Source organism: Danio aesculapii, unplaced genomic scaffold (assembly GCF_903798145.1).
Source record: "Danio aesculapii unplaced genomic scaffold, fDanAes4.1, whole genome shotgun sequence".
In the NCBI taxonomy this organism is placed as follows: Eukaryota; Metazoa; Chordata; class Actinopteri; order Cypriniformes; family Danionidae; genus Danio; species Danio aesculapii.
The window spans coordinates 74176-89583 of NW_026613645.1; the positions used below are offsets into that span (position 1 = coordinate 74176).

The 15408-nt window shown below is 35.9% G+C and overlaps 1 protein-coding gene across 1 annotated transcript in view; it reads right to left on the reverse strand.

Annotated features, from left to right (window-relative positions):
- Positions 1–15148, reverse strand: part of ddr2l (discoidin domain receptor family, member 2, like) — an 81263-nt gene extending 66115 nt beyond the window's left edge. The window contains exon 1 of the mRNA XM_056452484.1: positions 15012–15148. The gene's annotated coding sequence lies outside the window, so the exon portion shown is untranslated. The remainder of the gene's footprint in view (positions 1–15011) is intronic.
- Between the last annotated feature and the right edge of the window lie 260 nt (positions 15149–15408).

Sequence of the window (15408 nt, forward strand, 5' to 3'; positions counted from 1 at the left end):
CATTTCTGTCGTGTTTCATTTGGTGCAAACAGCCAAATTGCTTTTCACATAGCGTGTTGTTAGGACACGGGGTCACAATGTAACCTGCTCACCTAATGTTTACATTCGTAATATTTACATTATTTGCTAATAAATAACCACCTCATGTGAAACTCTGAATCTGCGTCTCACTTCGGAGGCTGCTAACTGTGCACTGGAAGTCTCATTTTGATCATGGACGCATGCTTTGAGAGTCTTCCTGACTTGGTTTCAAAGTCACAGACAACAAACAAAAACAGGTAAAAGCTGTCGCAGAATTGTTGCCACAGCACGAGGAAATACAACAACCAGCACTTAAAAAAGCACCACAGGCGGCTATATGAGGAGTGTCTTACTAAAACAGGGTTTCTGCAGATATCATTGTCAAATTTAAGACTTTTAAGACCTTTTTAAGACCATTAAGTATTTAATTTAAGATCTATATCATCTATAACCTGCTCACCTAATATTTACATTCGTAATATTTACATTATTTGCTAATTAATAACCACCTCATGTGAAACTCTGAATCTGCGTCTCACTTCGGAGGCTGCTACTGTCCACTGGAAGTCTCATTTTGGCCATGGACGCATGCTTTGAGAGTCTTCCTGACTGAATGAATGAAATGCGTTGTTTTCCACAAAAGCGGGATTCTGAAATATAATTGGCTAAACTTGCATTAAAGGGGTTAAAGGGACCAAAACAAAGACAGACGTACAAAACGCACATGTTCAAAGCCGAATATCGGACTTCAGCATTGTTTTTCAGATAAACAAGAATGTTCACCTAGCATGTTTCTTAAATATCTGCAAACATATTACTGTATTTTTATGCTTTAGAAGAGTCCCAAACTTGTCCAAGTCAAAACTAAGTCTAATTTGTAACCCATAATTTTGATCATATAAATGCAGCCCTGGTAAACAATAGAGACTTCATCAAAACATTCATCCAAGAGTAAGAACATGTTTTGAGTGCGCTGAAGAGAAAACCCCATGAGCCATTACATAATAATTCGCAAGAATGGAACAAGTTTCACCCCGCTTGTATCTTAGCGAACAAAAACACATGCACACACAGTCAAACGAACATTTCTAAAGCACATATGATTCGCTTTAGAGAAAATAGTGTGATATTGTTGCTATTGCATGATAGGGGGTCACAAATATATCATGTGCATGCTAACAGAGGAAGAAAAAGAGAGCGAGAGATACTGCAGAGGAAGAGGATGGAGGTTGCAGATGGTTTATGTAATGTTTGGCTCATGTAAAGGCCTGTCCAAAGTCGGGATTCCAGCCTTCTTGCTCATCTTTCTAAAGAGCCTCATGTGACTAACTGGGAAACACAGCAAAGCAACAAAACATTAACAGCACTAACAGACACTTTCCTAACATGGAGAAACTCAAAAAAGCACGTAAAGTAAGAAAAAAGGTAAACAAGGACGCAAAAGATAAGAACATAACATAAAGTCGAAGTCAATTATTAGCCCTCATGTGAAATATGAAATATTTTACATATTTCCCAATGGTTGTTTATTGAAATCAGCAAGGATTCAAAAGCATTAATAGGCGAATTAATATCAAAGAAAAGCAGCACGTTGGTAATATGAGAATATCTTAGTTTCAAAGTCACAGACAACAAACAAAAACAGATAAAAGCTGTCACAAAATTGTTGCCACAGCACGAGGAAATACAACAACCAGCACCTAAAAAAGTACCACAGGCGGCTATATGAGGAGTGTCTTACTAAAACAGGGTTTCTGCAGATATCATTATGTCAAATTTAAGACTTTTAAGACCATTTTAAGACCATTAAGTATTTAATTTAAGATATATATCATCTATAACCTGCTCACCTAATGTTTACATTCATAATATTTACATTATTTGCTAATTAATAACCACCTCATGTGAAACTCTGAATCTGCGTCTCACTTCGGAGGCTGCTACTGTCCACTGGAAGTCTCATTTTGATCATGGACGCATGCTTTGAGAGTCTTCCTGACTTGGTTTCAAAGTCACAGACAACAAACAAAAACAGGTAAAAGCTGTCACAGAATTGTTGCCACAGCACGAGGAAATACAACAACCAGCACTTAAAAAAGCACCACAGGCGAGGAGTGTCTTACTAAAACAGGGTTTCTGCAGATATCATTATGTCAAATGTAAGACTTTTAAGACCTTTTTAAGACCATTAATTATTTAATTTAAGATCTATATCACATTATCAAAAACAAGCATACACAAAGAGGAAATGCAAAATCACAAAATGAGTGGCAAAATAAATGTATTCAAATTGAACAGTACTGAAGACAGGTTAGATGCACCATTAAACTACAGGGAAAAAACAAACAAACATCTTAAGGCTGATTTATACTTTCGCCTGGCGCCGCATCGCACACCTCAGGAAACGGATGAGGCTTTTAATACGTGATGTGTTCGCCATGGAGATAGAGATATATCCAGCTGCAGGCCCGCAGAACCACACACGTTTTAGGCACACACAATCTGGCACACACAATCTAGGCAAACCATATATGGTTACGGCGGATGTTAATGTTATTAACGTCTTCTTGGACATCGTCATCGATATATTTTGATTTATATGGTTAATATTGTACACAATAAGCAATAGTGTTTACTTTATTTCACAGATTTTGCGATCGAGACGGGCGAATGGGTAGCGTTGTTTCCGATCACCATTCAATATGATAGACTGAACAGATTTCTATCAGTCATCACAGATGATCTCATTATTATCTGACAGTGTCAATATAGCAGATACTCATTTGCTGACTTTGCTGAACGATCTACATTGGGCAGGTTTAATTTATATAATAGATTAATTTATAATAAAGGAAATATTAGCAAGTTAATATAGGCAATAAAAATCTTTTTACATGTAATAAATGTATAACACTATATTAATATTTTACTCAAGCGATTTAATAGTGTGTATTTGCTTAATTTTCTAATAACTTTAATTAATGATTTCCCTCATTAAATACTGTAGTAATTTAAAGTAAGCAATATATTGTTTCTAAATCAAAATTTAGCAACAGAAACAAACTATTAATAATTATTAAAAAAATAACAATAAGTAAATATATATATATATATATATATATGACAGCTGTGACAGTTTAGTAAAAGATAGTAGTTTATAACCAGATAATCAGTTAATATAATCAGTTTATAGCTATATTATATATTGTTTAAATGATTAACTATAGTAATTCATTTTAATGCGACACATTATTGTTAGTTTTTTATATTTTACAATATTATACTTGTTTAACTAAGTATGATAATATTAAGATCCTAAAATTAGTTTATTACACTTAATCCTACAATTAGACAGCCTGACGGTTTTCTTTGTGTATGTGGACACGTGAATAAAGTCTTAAGTGTCTTTAACCAATTATTTTTATTTACATAGTTTGAGTTCAGAAACAGCAGAGATGTTAAAATGATCGTTACGATATAATAATAATGACTGAAATGGGAAACCATATTTGTGAAATTCAATAGGTGGCGATAATGCTAAGGAGTTAGTTAGCTACCATATATGGTTTGCCTAAATCGTGTGTGCTAGATTGTGTGTGCCTGAAACGTGTGTGGTTCTGCAGCTGGATATTATTGTGGAGATATTCTTTTAAATGACAGGGGGCGGTCAAAAGAAACAGCCAGTAAAATCAGGCAGATAAACAGAGAAGTAGGAAGTTTCCGGAACTAGGTCATATCATTAATATCATTTAAGATTTTTAAACTAATTGTTTTTTATTATTATTTTTAATAATTTATTATAATGATTTTATAGACTTTTATAACCATTCAAGATATTTTAAATCAAACTTTGATGCATCGCTTGCTTTTGTTCATATCTCGGACAGTACTACCTATTAAAGTTTAATATTAATGACAACAGAACAGGTGTAGCAGAATAACCCTTTACACTTCATGAAATACACCACGGTTGTTTGTGAAGAGAGCAATAATCATATTAAGCATAATCTGACAACGTGCTTCATATAGTATACATACTGTGTGGATAATTAGCTGTTTTGTACTGTACGTAATTGTACTTTTGCGCATGCGTGTCAAGTTTAGGAGCAGGATCTGTTCACACTGCAAATCTGATATTTGCCATATTTATAACAACAGTGTGAACAGCTATGCAAAAAAATCCAATCTGAGAAAAAAATCAGATTTGAGCACTAAGCCTCGCAGTGTGAACGTAGCCAGAGACTGTTTAGATGCATGCCACTGATGAGAAGATGACGGATGTTTACTGTATGATGATTGAAATGGCCTTAAAAGCCCAGCAGGCACAAGAAGTCAACATGATGTTAGATTGACGTTATCCGTGGGGATGTTGCATTTTGTTTGGAAATCAAAATCGGTTTGACATCAGAACTCAACGTCGGGCCGACGACGTCAATGTTCAACGTCCAACCTGAAAGCAACCAAATATCCACATCTAATGATGTTACAGCTTGATGTTGTGTGAACTTTACCACTACGACGTCTACCAGATGTTGGCTTTTGGTTGCCATACCTGACGTATAAATGTCAGTATTTGACGTCAATATGATGTTGGATTTTGGTCACTTTCCAACACAACCTAAAATCGACCAAATATCAACGGCATTTGATGTTGTTATTGGACATCAAAATAACGTTGTCCTTAGACGCTGGCTAGACATTGAATTTTGGTCACCTGACATAACATCCCAAATCAAACCTAATATTAACGTCTTATGACGTTGTGTGCCTGCAGAGCAATAACTAAATATATTACAGAATGTTACGTTTACACACATCCACAAATTAGATGTAAATGCATCAGCTTTTTACAGCGTAATACTCACTACTCTTGAGTACTTTTGAAAGGTCTTTTTACTCATACTTTGAGTAATATTTACAACAGATACTTTTAAGCCTAGTTTATACTTCTTCTGCGTTGAGTGATCGGCGTGACCCACAGCGCATGCAACGCGCGTAACATTTATACTTCTGCACATTGTCTGTATTCCTCTGCAATAACACTTCCGAAATGCTAGCTGGCAGTGATGTGTTTATGTTCCTCTGTGTCGAGTTTCTTTGCTGGTGTTCGTTTTTTTCTGAACGCTTCCTTAATGTACAAGTGTCTCAAACTCGCTCAATTTGAGGCAGGAACCGGCAGACGTGCAACAACTTTAGTCATGAGGTAAACGCAAAACAAAACTTTACATGCGGAGCTCGTTCCCGGGACTCCACACTAGTAAACAATCGCTCCATCGAGCTCTCGGTCCCGCCCACACTTGTCAGCGACGTGTAGTTACATTTTTTGAGTGACGCCGACAGCTACAGCAAGGGTTATGTGTCCACACGTAGGCTGCGCCATAGCATACGCATGCGTTTGACACAGAAGTATAAATCAGCCTTTACTCGCACTACATTTTAGGCAAGTAATGGTACTTTAATTTAAGTATGACTTTTCAGTACTTTAATATCTACTCAGTTCCTTTTTTTTTACTAACACTCACTGCATTTTAGCAGTAAGAAGTTACAATACAGATTATTAAGCTAAAGCTTGACTACAAAATTAAATCGCAAATCAAATCGAAATCACAATATCTGTCAAAAATAATAATAATAATTTTTAAAAATTAAATCGCAATTAGGTATTTTCCCCAAATCGCACTGCCTTAGCAGCAATCCCTCAAAGTAAGCTTTTTTTTTTCCAGTGTACAACGTGCATATAGTAAATCGGTGAATAACACTACACTATATTGCACTAGAACTGTATAGACCATTTCAATGTGGTGATATCATTGGCCCATGGACATTTCCTGCTTGTTGTCAAACTATTTCATAACTGTAACAAAAGCCGATTCAATCCTAACTTGACGTTATAACAGCTATCGTAACATTATTTATTAATATGTGGAACGTTTTGAACTCTCAGAAGCTATGGAAATTTAAAATGTAAGACTGGAAATACATCAGGACCATTGTTTATCATTTACATTCCTCAATATGGTCTATATGTAATCAACAAAAGTGCTACAAACAACGAACAGACTCGTTCACAAGAGAAAGTCTCATCTTCTAATAACCTACTCAGATTCCAGACTCTCACAACTAACATGTGCATGCATGCACACTGACAAACATGCAAACCTCTTCAAGCATGCAGGAACGTGTTTGGCCTACTGAGCTAGTATTAAAGAATCAAGCAGAGAACCGTTCACTCTCATCTACACACAAACACACATGCATTACTCTCACATTCCTACATCCTGGTGTCAAGAAACTGTAGTACAGTTCACTCAATGGCCTCTGTCGAGTCTTGCTGCCAAACATCTCAAATTATGCAACACAATAAACAATGTGCAGAGCAAAACCAAGAGAGAGAGAGAGAGAGACGCTGGCGGCCCACCAGAGAGACACAGAGCAAAAACCGCAGCTAGAACCGTCATTAATGTTGTAAATAATCTCATTCAACAAGTTAGTCAGGTTAGATAGACCTCAAATGTACTTCAATACACCACAATGGGGGAACAAAACAGGATACTAAAAAATGAGCACTCTTAATGTATTCAAAACTTTCAAAACTCAAATTTACAAGAATTCGGTACCAATTGATACTGAAATTTTAAACACGTGCATTTCTTGCTAACATTTGAGCGCTGTTGAGCACGTTCTTAAACAGTGCTGATTTGCCATTGTGTTCACGTGCTCAATAGAAATGACTGATTGGCTGTGAAGGTCATCAGTTCATCAAACTCACCGCTGTTTAGTGAGTGTAACAACAGATACAGGGACACTGGAGCATTTTAAAGTCATGCTGATCAGCTGGTTTGCCTATAATCTGACATACGAGCGATCCACTGATGAACCACGACTTTAAAACGCTCCAGTGTCCCTGTATCTGTGGTTAATATTGATAATGTAATACATAACTCTGTGTATGTCTATTGCTATTTTATTCTAAAGGGTTTAAAGGGCCACGAAACCCCCCTGTCTCAGCAGGGTGTTTTCACACCTCTAGTTTGGAAAAAGTCAGGAAAGTGGGTGTGTCTAGCTCTGTTTAGGTGGGCGTGTTGGGGGAGGGAAAGAGGGAAAGTTTTGCATATTTTTTCACACGCTGATTTTCACAGAGGCAAAATGAACACACAGACGCAGGGGAGAAAGACAGTGACTGTTTACAGGGACATCAGTAATCGAATTATTTACCAAATTATTATTTTGCCGACTTTAACTGTGGTTTGGCATTTTCACTTTCATTCAGGAACATTTCATGCTTGGCCCCCATGACAAACAAGATATTGGATGTGAGGATGAACAGCTGGAGAGTGTAGTTTTAATGGAATGTTTGATACCGCACGGAGAATGGGAGAAAAAAACCCTCCGCATTTCTCGGGAATTTAGATGCACTCGATAGGTAGTGTCAGAAAGCCGTGTGTGTATAGACTATCCTGTCACAAAATGTGGAGAAAATCCTACACGACGGAAATAGTTTGATTAAGGTGTTTACATGTTTACATTCAGAGAGTAGCATTTACAGAGGATTTTTCAGTCTATAATATTGTACAATAATACTGCAAACTTAGTAACTACATCATTTTGACTAAGGTATGTCTTTAAAAACTGAAGAATACTGCTGACGGATACGAACTAACTTTGCCATCTGAATGAACAAACAAAGAACACCGATCATCACACCCCTTACCAAATCTGTAGAGACAGGACAATCAACACCAACTGGAGCCACGTCATTTTTAAAAGGAGACGAGCGGTAGGGGTAGGCAATACACCGGTGTCATAGTCATCACCGGTGTGACATTGCGCCATCAATACCGTAATAAATCAATTATGTGCCTTGAACGGCTGCATTTACATCAATAATAGCTAATTCTAAATAATTAGCATTAAATTTTCTTCAAACGTTCAGTTGTGGTCTGAATAGCTGTCCTTATACTACAGGGCTCAAAATTGCGACCATTTTGGGATAAAATAATTTATTTGGGAGCATTTGTGCGACTGAATATACAGCCTGATCTCACGAGAAAACGTAAGTATTTTACGTTTTGACAGTTTAGTGGCTAATTTGTACGAGTTCAGTCGTACGAAATTGTATGATTTTAAAAATGAGGCGTGGCACCTAACCCCACCCCTAAACCCAACCGTCATTGGCGGATGAGCAAATCGTACTAAATTGTACGAATTAGATCGTACGAATTCATACGAATTAGCCACTAAATTAAAAAGTTACGAATTGCCGTGAGATTGTGTTGGAATATAATGGTTGTAGTGCGACCTGATTTGATTTTCTTTAAAACTTGCTGAATCGCTCAACCCTGCCACTGTATTGGTTCATATTAGCTGTCAGTCACCCAACGCTTCCCGCTGTCAGATAACAGGGAGCTTTTGTTACTGCAGGAAATGCAAACGGCTGAAGAGTGAAAAGTGCACAGGTTTGCAAACCTCACCTAAAGTTATAATAATAATAATAATGGCGCAGATGACAGCGATCATGACATGAGGTAAATGTTGATCCGCCAGCTGAGAGTGTTTTCGGAGAAGGTGCCCAAATCTCGATGCGTTGCATTCACCGCGTGTTCAGCGCAAATGTCCGCTAAATATAAAATCTAACACTGTACACATCATCGCCAAAGAAACTCACCTTTACTAAGTTTACACTAAAACTACGGCTCATAACAAAGAGCGGTTTTGCGCCGGTGGTCATCGCGAGAATCCTGCTCTGTCTGCTCATAAATTGGTGCGGCTGACTCGCTTGCTTTTCCACCAGCACAGAAAAATGAAATCAGCTTATGACGAGACTGAGCATTTACAATGAACCAAACCAAAACCAAAACTTTTAAAAGCGTGATAGAAGACTTTCTTTTGTCCGTTCTTTCTTGAGATGTATATTATTTTGCTATTTAAAGTAATACCATGATATTATACCGTCATCGTTCAAATGATGAAAAATACCGTGATATTAATTTTAGGTCATATCACCCACCCCTAACGAGCGGCAAATCCAGATTTCACCATTTCCAGATGCGAAAAGCTCTCGGGTAAAAAAACGTTCTCGAGTAAACAAAACCTTCGTTGCAGCACATTTATAGACGCAACTATTCAAATTCTTGTTCTTCCACTTGTTCTGGCAACACAACGTGGCGTCTAACTGTCGTCTGAACCATGTAACAGGTAAAAACTTTCTTAGAAGCTATCATGCATATTAATGAAGTTGCACCTCATTCTCAATAGAGCACGCTGATTGATTCAAACCAAGTCTTTCTCATGAATTAATGCTGCACACTCAGAGATGTAACAATGTACTCGCAGGTACAGACATCCACTCACCACACTGGATTACACACAAGGATCTAATCGCCGTGATGCAGCTTCAAAAATTCGCTTCAAACCGGAAGAACGAATTTCCTCAAAATAACGCAAAAACAATCAATTTTCACTTTTTAGTGAAATATATGTGTCCTTATTAGTGTTTATAGCAGCGTGGGACACATATATGACTGTCAACAGCTCAAAAAAATGAGTTTTGGTGTGTCGTGACTCTTTAGGGAGAAACATTTGATTTTAAAGCTGAATCTGCTGGACATTATTGACCTTGAGCATCCTTTTTTGTCATGATGTAATATTATTCTCAGACTAACACACAGAGTCCTTGCAAAAATGTAAACCTCGTAATCTCAAGATAACTTATCACAGCAGTGATTCTAAACAGAAGTGACCCACTTTTCTGACAGAACTATTTTTTTTTACACTGGTATCAATATTGCTGATAATAACAGAGTACTAGGCTAGTTAATAATCAGTTTTGCCACTACAATTCTAAAGAGTAAAATGTTTTCTTGAAAGACGTTTTACTTGCACTTGTTTTTGTTCAAAGTTCAGAAGTGTAAAATGATAAAATTCAGTTTTAAGACATTTTAAAATAAGTTTAGGGAAACACGGTGGCTCAGTGGTTAGCACTGTCGCCTCACAGCAAGAAGGTTGCTGGTTCGAGTCCCGGCTGGGTCAGTTGGCATGTTCTCCCAGTGTTGGTGTGGGTTTCCTTCGGGTGCTTCGGTTTCCCCCACAGTCCAAAGACATGTGCTATAGGTGAATTGAATAAGCTAAATTAGCCATAGTGTAGGAGTGTGAATGAGTGTGTATGGTTGTTTCCCAGTGCTGGATTGCAGCTGGAAGGGCATCTGCTGTGTAAAACATATGCCAGATTAGGCATGGGAAAATAACCGTTTTCAAGGTATACGGCAGTTTGGAAAACCGCCAACATTTTATGTAATACCGTTCCTAAGGTGTCAGTACGATTTTTATTTACATTTTTTTTAGGACAACAGTATCTCCAGCAGAAAAATTATCCAAAGATGCTGTTTTAAATTGTAGAGAAATCAGTGTTTTTGAAACTAGTGAAGACAGCAGAGGTCGATGATTCATTTTAAATATTCAGCCTGACATGTTTACTGCTCCAAAATATCATAAATCTTTCAAAAAATAAAATAAATTGTGTTCAAAGGGGAAAAAACGTTGTTGTTTTTTACACAGACATTTAAAAAGAATATATTTTAGAGCAGTGAGCACAATACTGTGATACTGTCAAACCGTGATATTTTTACCCAAGGTTATCATACCGTCAGAATCTTATACCGGACCATGCCTATGCTGGATAAGTCGGTGGTTCATTCCTCTGTGGCGACCCCTGATGAAAAGGGACTAAGCCGAGGAAAAATGAATGAATGAACATGAGTGTCGTAGATCCTTCAGAAATCATTATAAGATGCTGATTAGCTACTCTAGAAGCATTTCTTATTATAAATATCAAACGCAGAAACTTATTTCAAACAAACAACATTTATTTTTTATTATTTTTATTTGATAATGTTTCTATCAATTTACTATATTTTTACTCACCCAAAGAATTCATCAAGAAAAAGATTTGATTGTAATTTATGCACAATCACTTCAGTATGAACTAGGGCTGAATAATACTGGAAAGACATGTGATGTTGTTGAGTAATGCAATGACATTATTTCTTATCATATAATATTTCCATAGAAAAATGTATTTTTATTAGCTATGTTTTTAAACCATTTAATAATGTAATGATACTAAAATAAACAGGTAAAATTAATTGTTTTCAAATCTAACTACCTCTAATTCAGATTAAAAAAAGACTGTGTCAAGATGCAGAAATTTAGTCTTGAAACAATGTGAATAAGTGAAAACCTCAGCAGATATTCTGACTCTGATTGGCTGTTGGCATGGGACGATAACCATTTTCAAGGTATACCAAGGCTTAGAAAAATCAAGGTTTTAATGTGGCCAACAGGACAACAGTATCTCTATCAGAAAAAAAAATATCCAAAGATGCAGTTTTTAATTGTAGAGAAATCAGTGTTTTTGAAACTAATGAAGACTGCAGAAGTCAATGATTTGAATTAATTAGCCTGACATGTTTACTGCTTCAAAATATTTTTAAAGATATATTGTGTTCAAAGGGGAAAAAAGTTTTAGTTTTTTACCCAGACAGTTCAAAAGAATATATTTTAGAGCAGTGAGCAGAATACCGTGATACAGTGAAACTTTTATCCAAGGTTATCATACCGTCAGAATTTTACACTGGCCCATGCCTAGTTCTCATTTTCCTCTCTCAGATTGACGACATAAACAGAAAGTCTGCCTGACTATCGAGCCTAAAGGCTGATTTAAGTCATGTTCTAAATAAAAGCAACAGCACAAGAATATGAAAAGAAATAATTTCATATTAAAAAGAGATTTTGGTCTAACCAACACTTGAAATTTCTAATTTTAGAAACGACTTCTATTTCTTGCAGATAAACACTAGCATAAACTGACAACGATCAACTCAGGTGAACCTCATGTGCTTTTATTCAGTGTTAAATGCTAATAATGTGAGTTTAAATGCCATTTTACATGACATTTATTGCCATACTACTGAAAGCAGCAGCAGATAGTTCACCTCAGATAGTTCACCTCTTTAAAAAAAGAAACCCTTTAAAATGTAACTTTAGAACTGTGACTCAGTGCAAACCAACACATATTAGTGACTCCGCATCTACATATAATAATAGTAAAGAGGTTTAATGTGTGCTAATTTGATTATAAACCTCCACACAGAAATGCCAACTGATCCAGCTGGGACTGGAAGCAGCAATCTTCTTGCTGTGAGGTGACAGTGCTAGCCATTGAGCCACCGGGCCACCCTCACTCACCATCTTTCATCAGATTAATATTGCCCTCATAACAAATTCATCCTCTCTTTCATCCCCATTATGACATAACCAAAGTCGTTTTTTGTCATCTGCCCCTAAAATGGCTTCAGCAAATGGATCATTGCTGATAGCACCAAAGCGTTATGGTCTGCAGTAACTTTCAGAGATAAACGCTGAAGAGACTCTGATAATCAGACACAGACAGAAACAAGAGCTAAAAGCTAATTTATGAGAATTTACGCCCGAAGCATTTTTCATTTGTTAGGCAACATTTGACCTCTGCTCTGGCACACAACACGCTCTTGCATCACAGAAGAATGAAAAACAGCAATAAAACAAAATAAAAAAACAGAGGAAATGGCTGTTATGACATTATGGCTAAACAACTTAGAATGAAATGCCTTCGGTTATATGTTGCTGTGTTTATTTATTTATTACATTTTCATTGCCACATCAGCAACTTATGGTTATTTCATGGCCAAATGGATATACATTAAAATATTACATGATAAAAACAAATTCGTATTATGCTAAAAAAAGATTAACCTAGTTAAGCCTTTAAATGGCACTTTAAGCTGTATAGAAGTGTCTTGAAAAATATTTAGTCAAATATTATTTACTGTCATCATGGCAAAGATAAAATAAATCAGTTATTAGAAATGAGTTATTAAAACTATTATGTTTAGAAATGTGTTGAAAAAATCTGCTCTCCGTTAAACAGAAATTTGGGGAAAAATAAACAGGGGGGCTAATAATTCTGACTTCAACTGTATATGCATAGGCTATTTTAAATTGTATTTTGGATTTATGCATTGATGCTGCTCTGATAAAAAATAACTAATATTTTATAAAGCTGATCCTCAAAGAGAAAACTAAAACAACTTCAAGAGAGAAACAAACTTGACAAGGCAATAAAGTGAAATAACAGCAACAAAACACCATGAATACTTCAGAAAAGCACAATGTAGATGATATTGTCAATTCAAAACTTTCCACACAACCGACTTGTAAATGAAAGAACTCTTGAAAACTAACTTCACTTCAAAGTGATTCAACTCGATTCGATCACTAATTATTCAGACTGGCTTGTGAATCGATTCATCTCCGACTCGTGAATCGATTCAATCACGAATCGCTCATGAACAATCCATAAGATAAACCAGGTTATTTAAAGAGACATTGTCTTTTCTCTTAACTAGTATAACTAGTACATGTTTTATAAAGCTGATCATTAGGCCCACATGGACTGCGTGCACAGATTTCCGCAGATTTTAAGCCCATCATTGATTCTGTTTATTTACTTGTGTAAATGTGTGTAAATTTATATTTATTCAGTTTTTTAATTAAATTCACTAACATTATTAAATAATATGAAAGTGTTCATATGATTTATTTACAATACAGTTTGTAAAGTAATAGTTTCTGTCTTGTAGTAGATATATTATATGAGACCTGATTTGTTTACCAAATAAATTGCATCTAGTTGGATTTGCACTTTAAACATTAAATAAAAGTTAAAAAGGTATTCTTTTTATTTGATATATTAGGGTTTTAGTTATGATACTCCCAAAATAATTCCGCATAAATCCACAGATTTTAAACACAATTCTCCACAGAAATAGCTAAAAATGTCCACAGATTCTGTCTGGTCCTACTTATCATCAAAGAGACAATTAAAACATCTTCAACAGAAAGAAAATCTAGACAAAGCAATAAAGTGAAATAAAAGCAACAAAACACCACGAATACTTCAGAAAAAGCACAATGTATATGACATTGTCAGTATATTCAAAGCTTTCCACACAACAGACTGTAAATGAAAGAACTGTTGAAACAAGAACTGGTGACTCGATAACCTATCGAAGTGATTCAACTCGATTCAAACACGACCGGCATGTGAATCGATTCACATCCGACTCGTGAAACGATTCAATCGAACTGCTTGTGGACAACTCGCTGGATAAAACAGCTTATTTTAATAGACATTGTCTTTTCTCTAAACTAACGTTAGCATAACTAATACATGGTTTATAAAGCGGGTCGTCAAAGAGACAACTAAAACAGAGAGAAACAACAACAGTGAAAAAAAAACGCAACAAAACACCACGAATACTCCAGAAAAAGCACAATGTATATGACATTGTCAGTATATTCAAAGCTTTCCACACAACAGACTGTAAATGAAAGAACTGTTGAAACAAGAACCGGTGACTCGATAACCTATCGAAGTGATTCAACTCGATTCAAACACGACCGGCATGTGAATCGATTCAGATCCGACTCGTGAAACGATTCAATCGAACTGCTTGTGGACAACTCACTGGATAAAACAGCTTATTTTAACAGACATTGTCTTTTCTCTTAACTAACGTTAGCATAACTAATACAGGGTTTATAAAGCGGGTCGTCAAAGAGACAACTAAAACAGAGAGAAACAACAACAGTGAAAAAAAACCGCAACAAATCACCACGAATGCTCCAGAAAAAGCACAATGTATATGAGTTTGTCAATATACTCAAAGTTTTCAACACAATCGACTGTAAACGAAAGATGATATACCCGAGAAATGTCTGACAAGAGCGTCAAAAGTTGACAAAACAAAGCCTGCATGAATCACACACATCTGATCAGTCTGAACGCAGGAGTGTTTCTCAATCGCAACAAAGAGTCCAGAAAAACCAAACAACTGTTTAACAGTTTTGTCTCCAGAAAGAGTTTAAGACTTCGCCTCAAAGTTAACAATTACCTGTTTTCGGGATCCTGACAATCGTTTATCCCACAGAAATCACATCCGAAAGTCAACAAGCCATTACAGATGTCGAGGCATTGTGTTTTAAGAGTTTATGTTCTTCAACACCGTTACAATGCATCGGAAGATCTGCTGCACACGAGAGGAAGAAGAAGAGAAAAAAACTGCTCAGGATGATTTTTACATCACATCCCTCTTCCGGCCACTTGGAGAAGGAGAGCGATGAATGTAACCGAGGAATACAATAAAAGGGGATATATTATATTATATTATATTATATTATATTATATTATATTATATTATATTATATTATATTATATTATATTATATTATATTATATTATATTATATTATATTATATTATATATTGTTGTATTATATTATATTATATTATA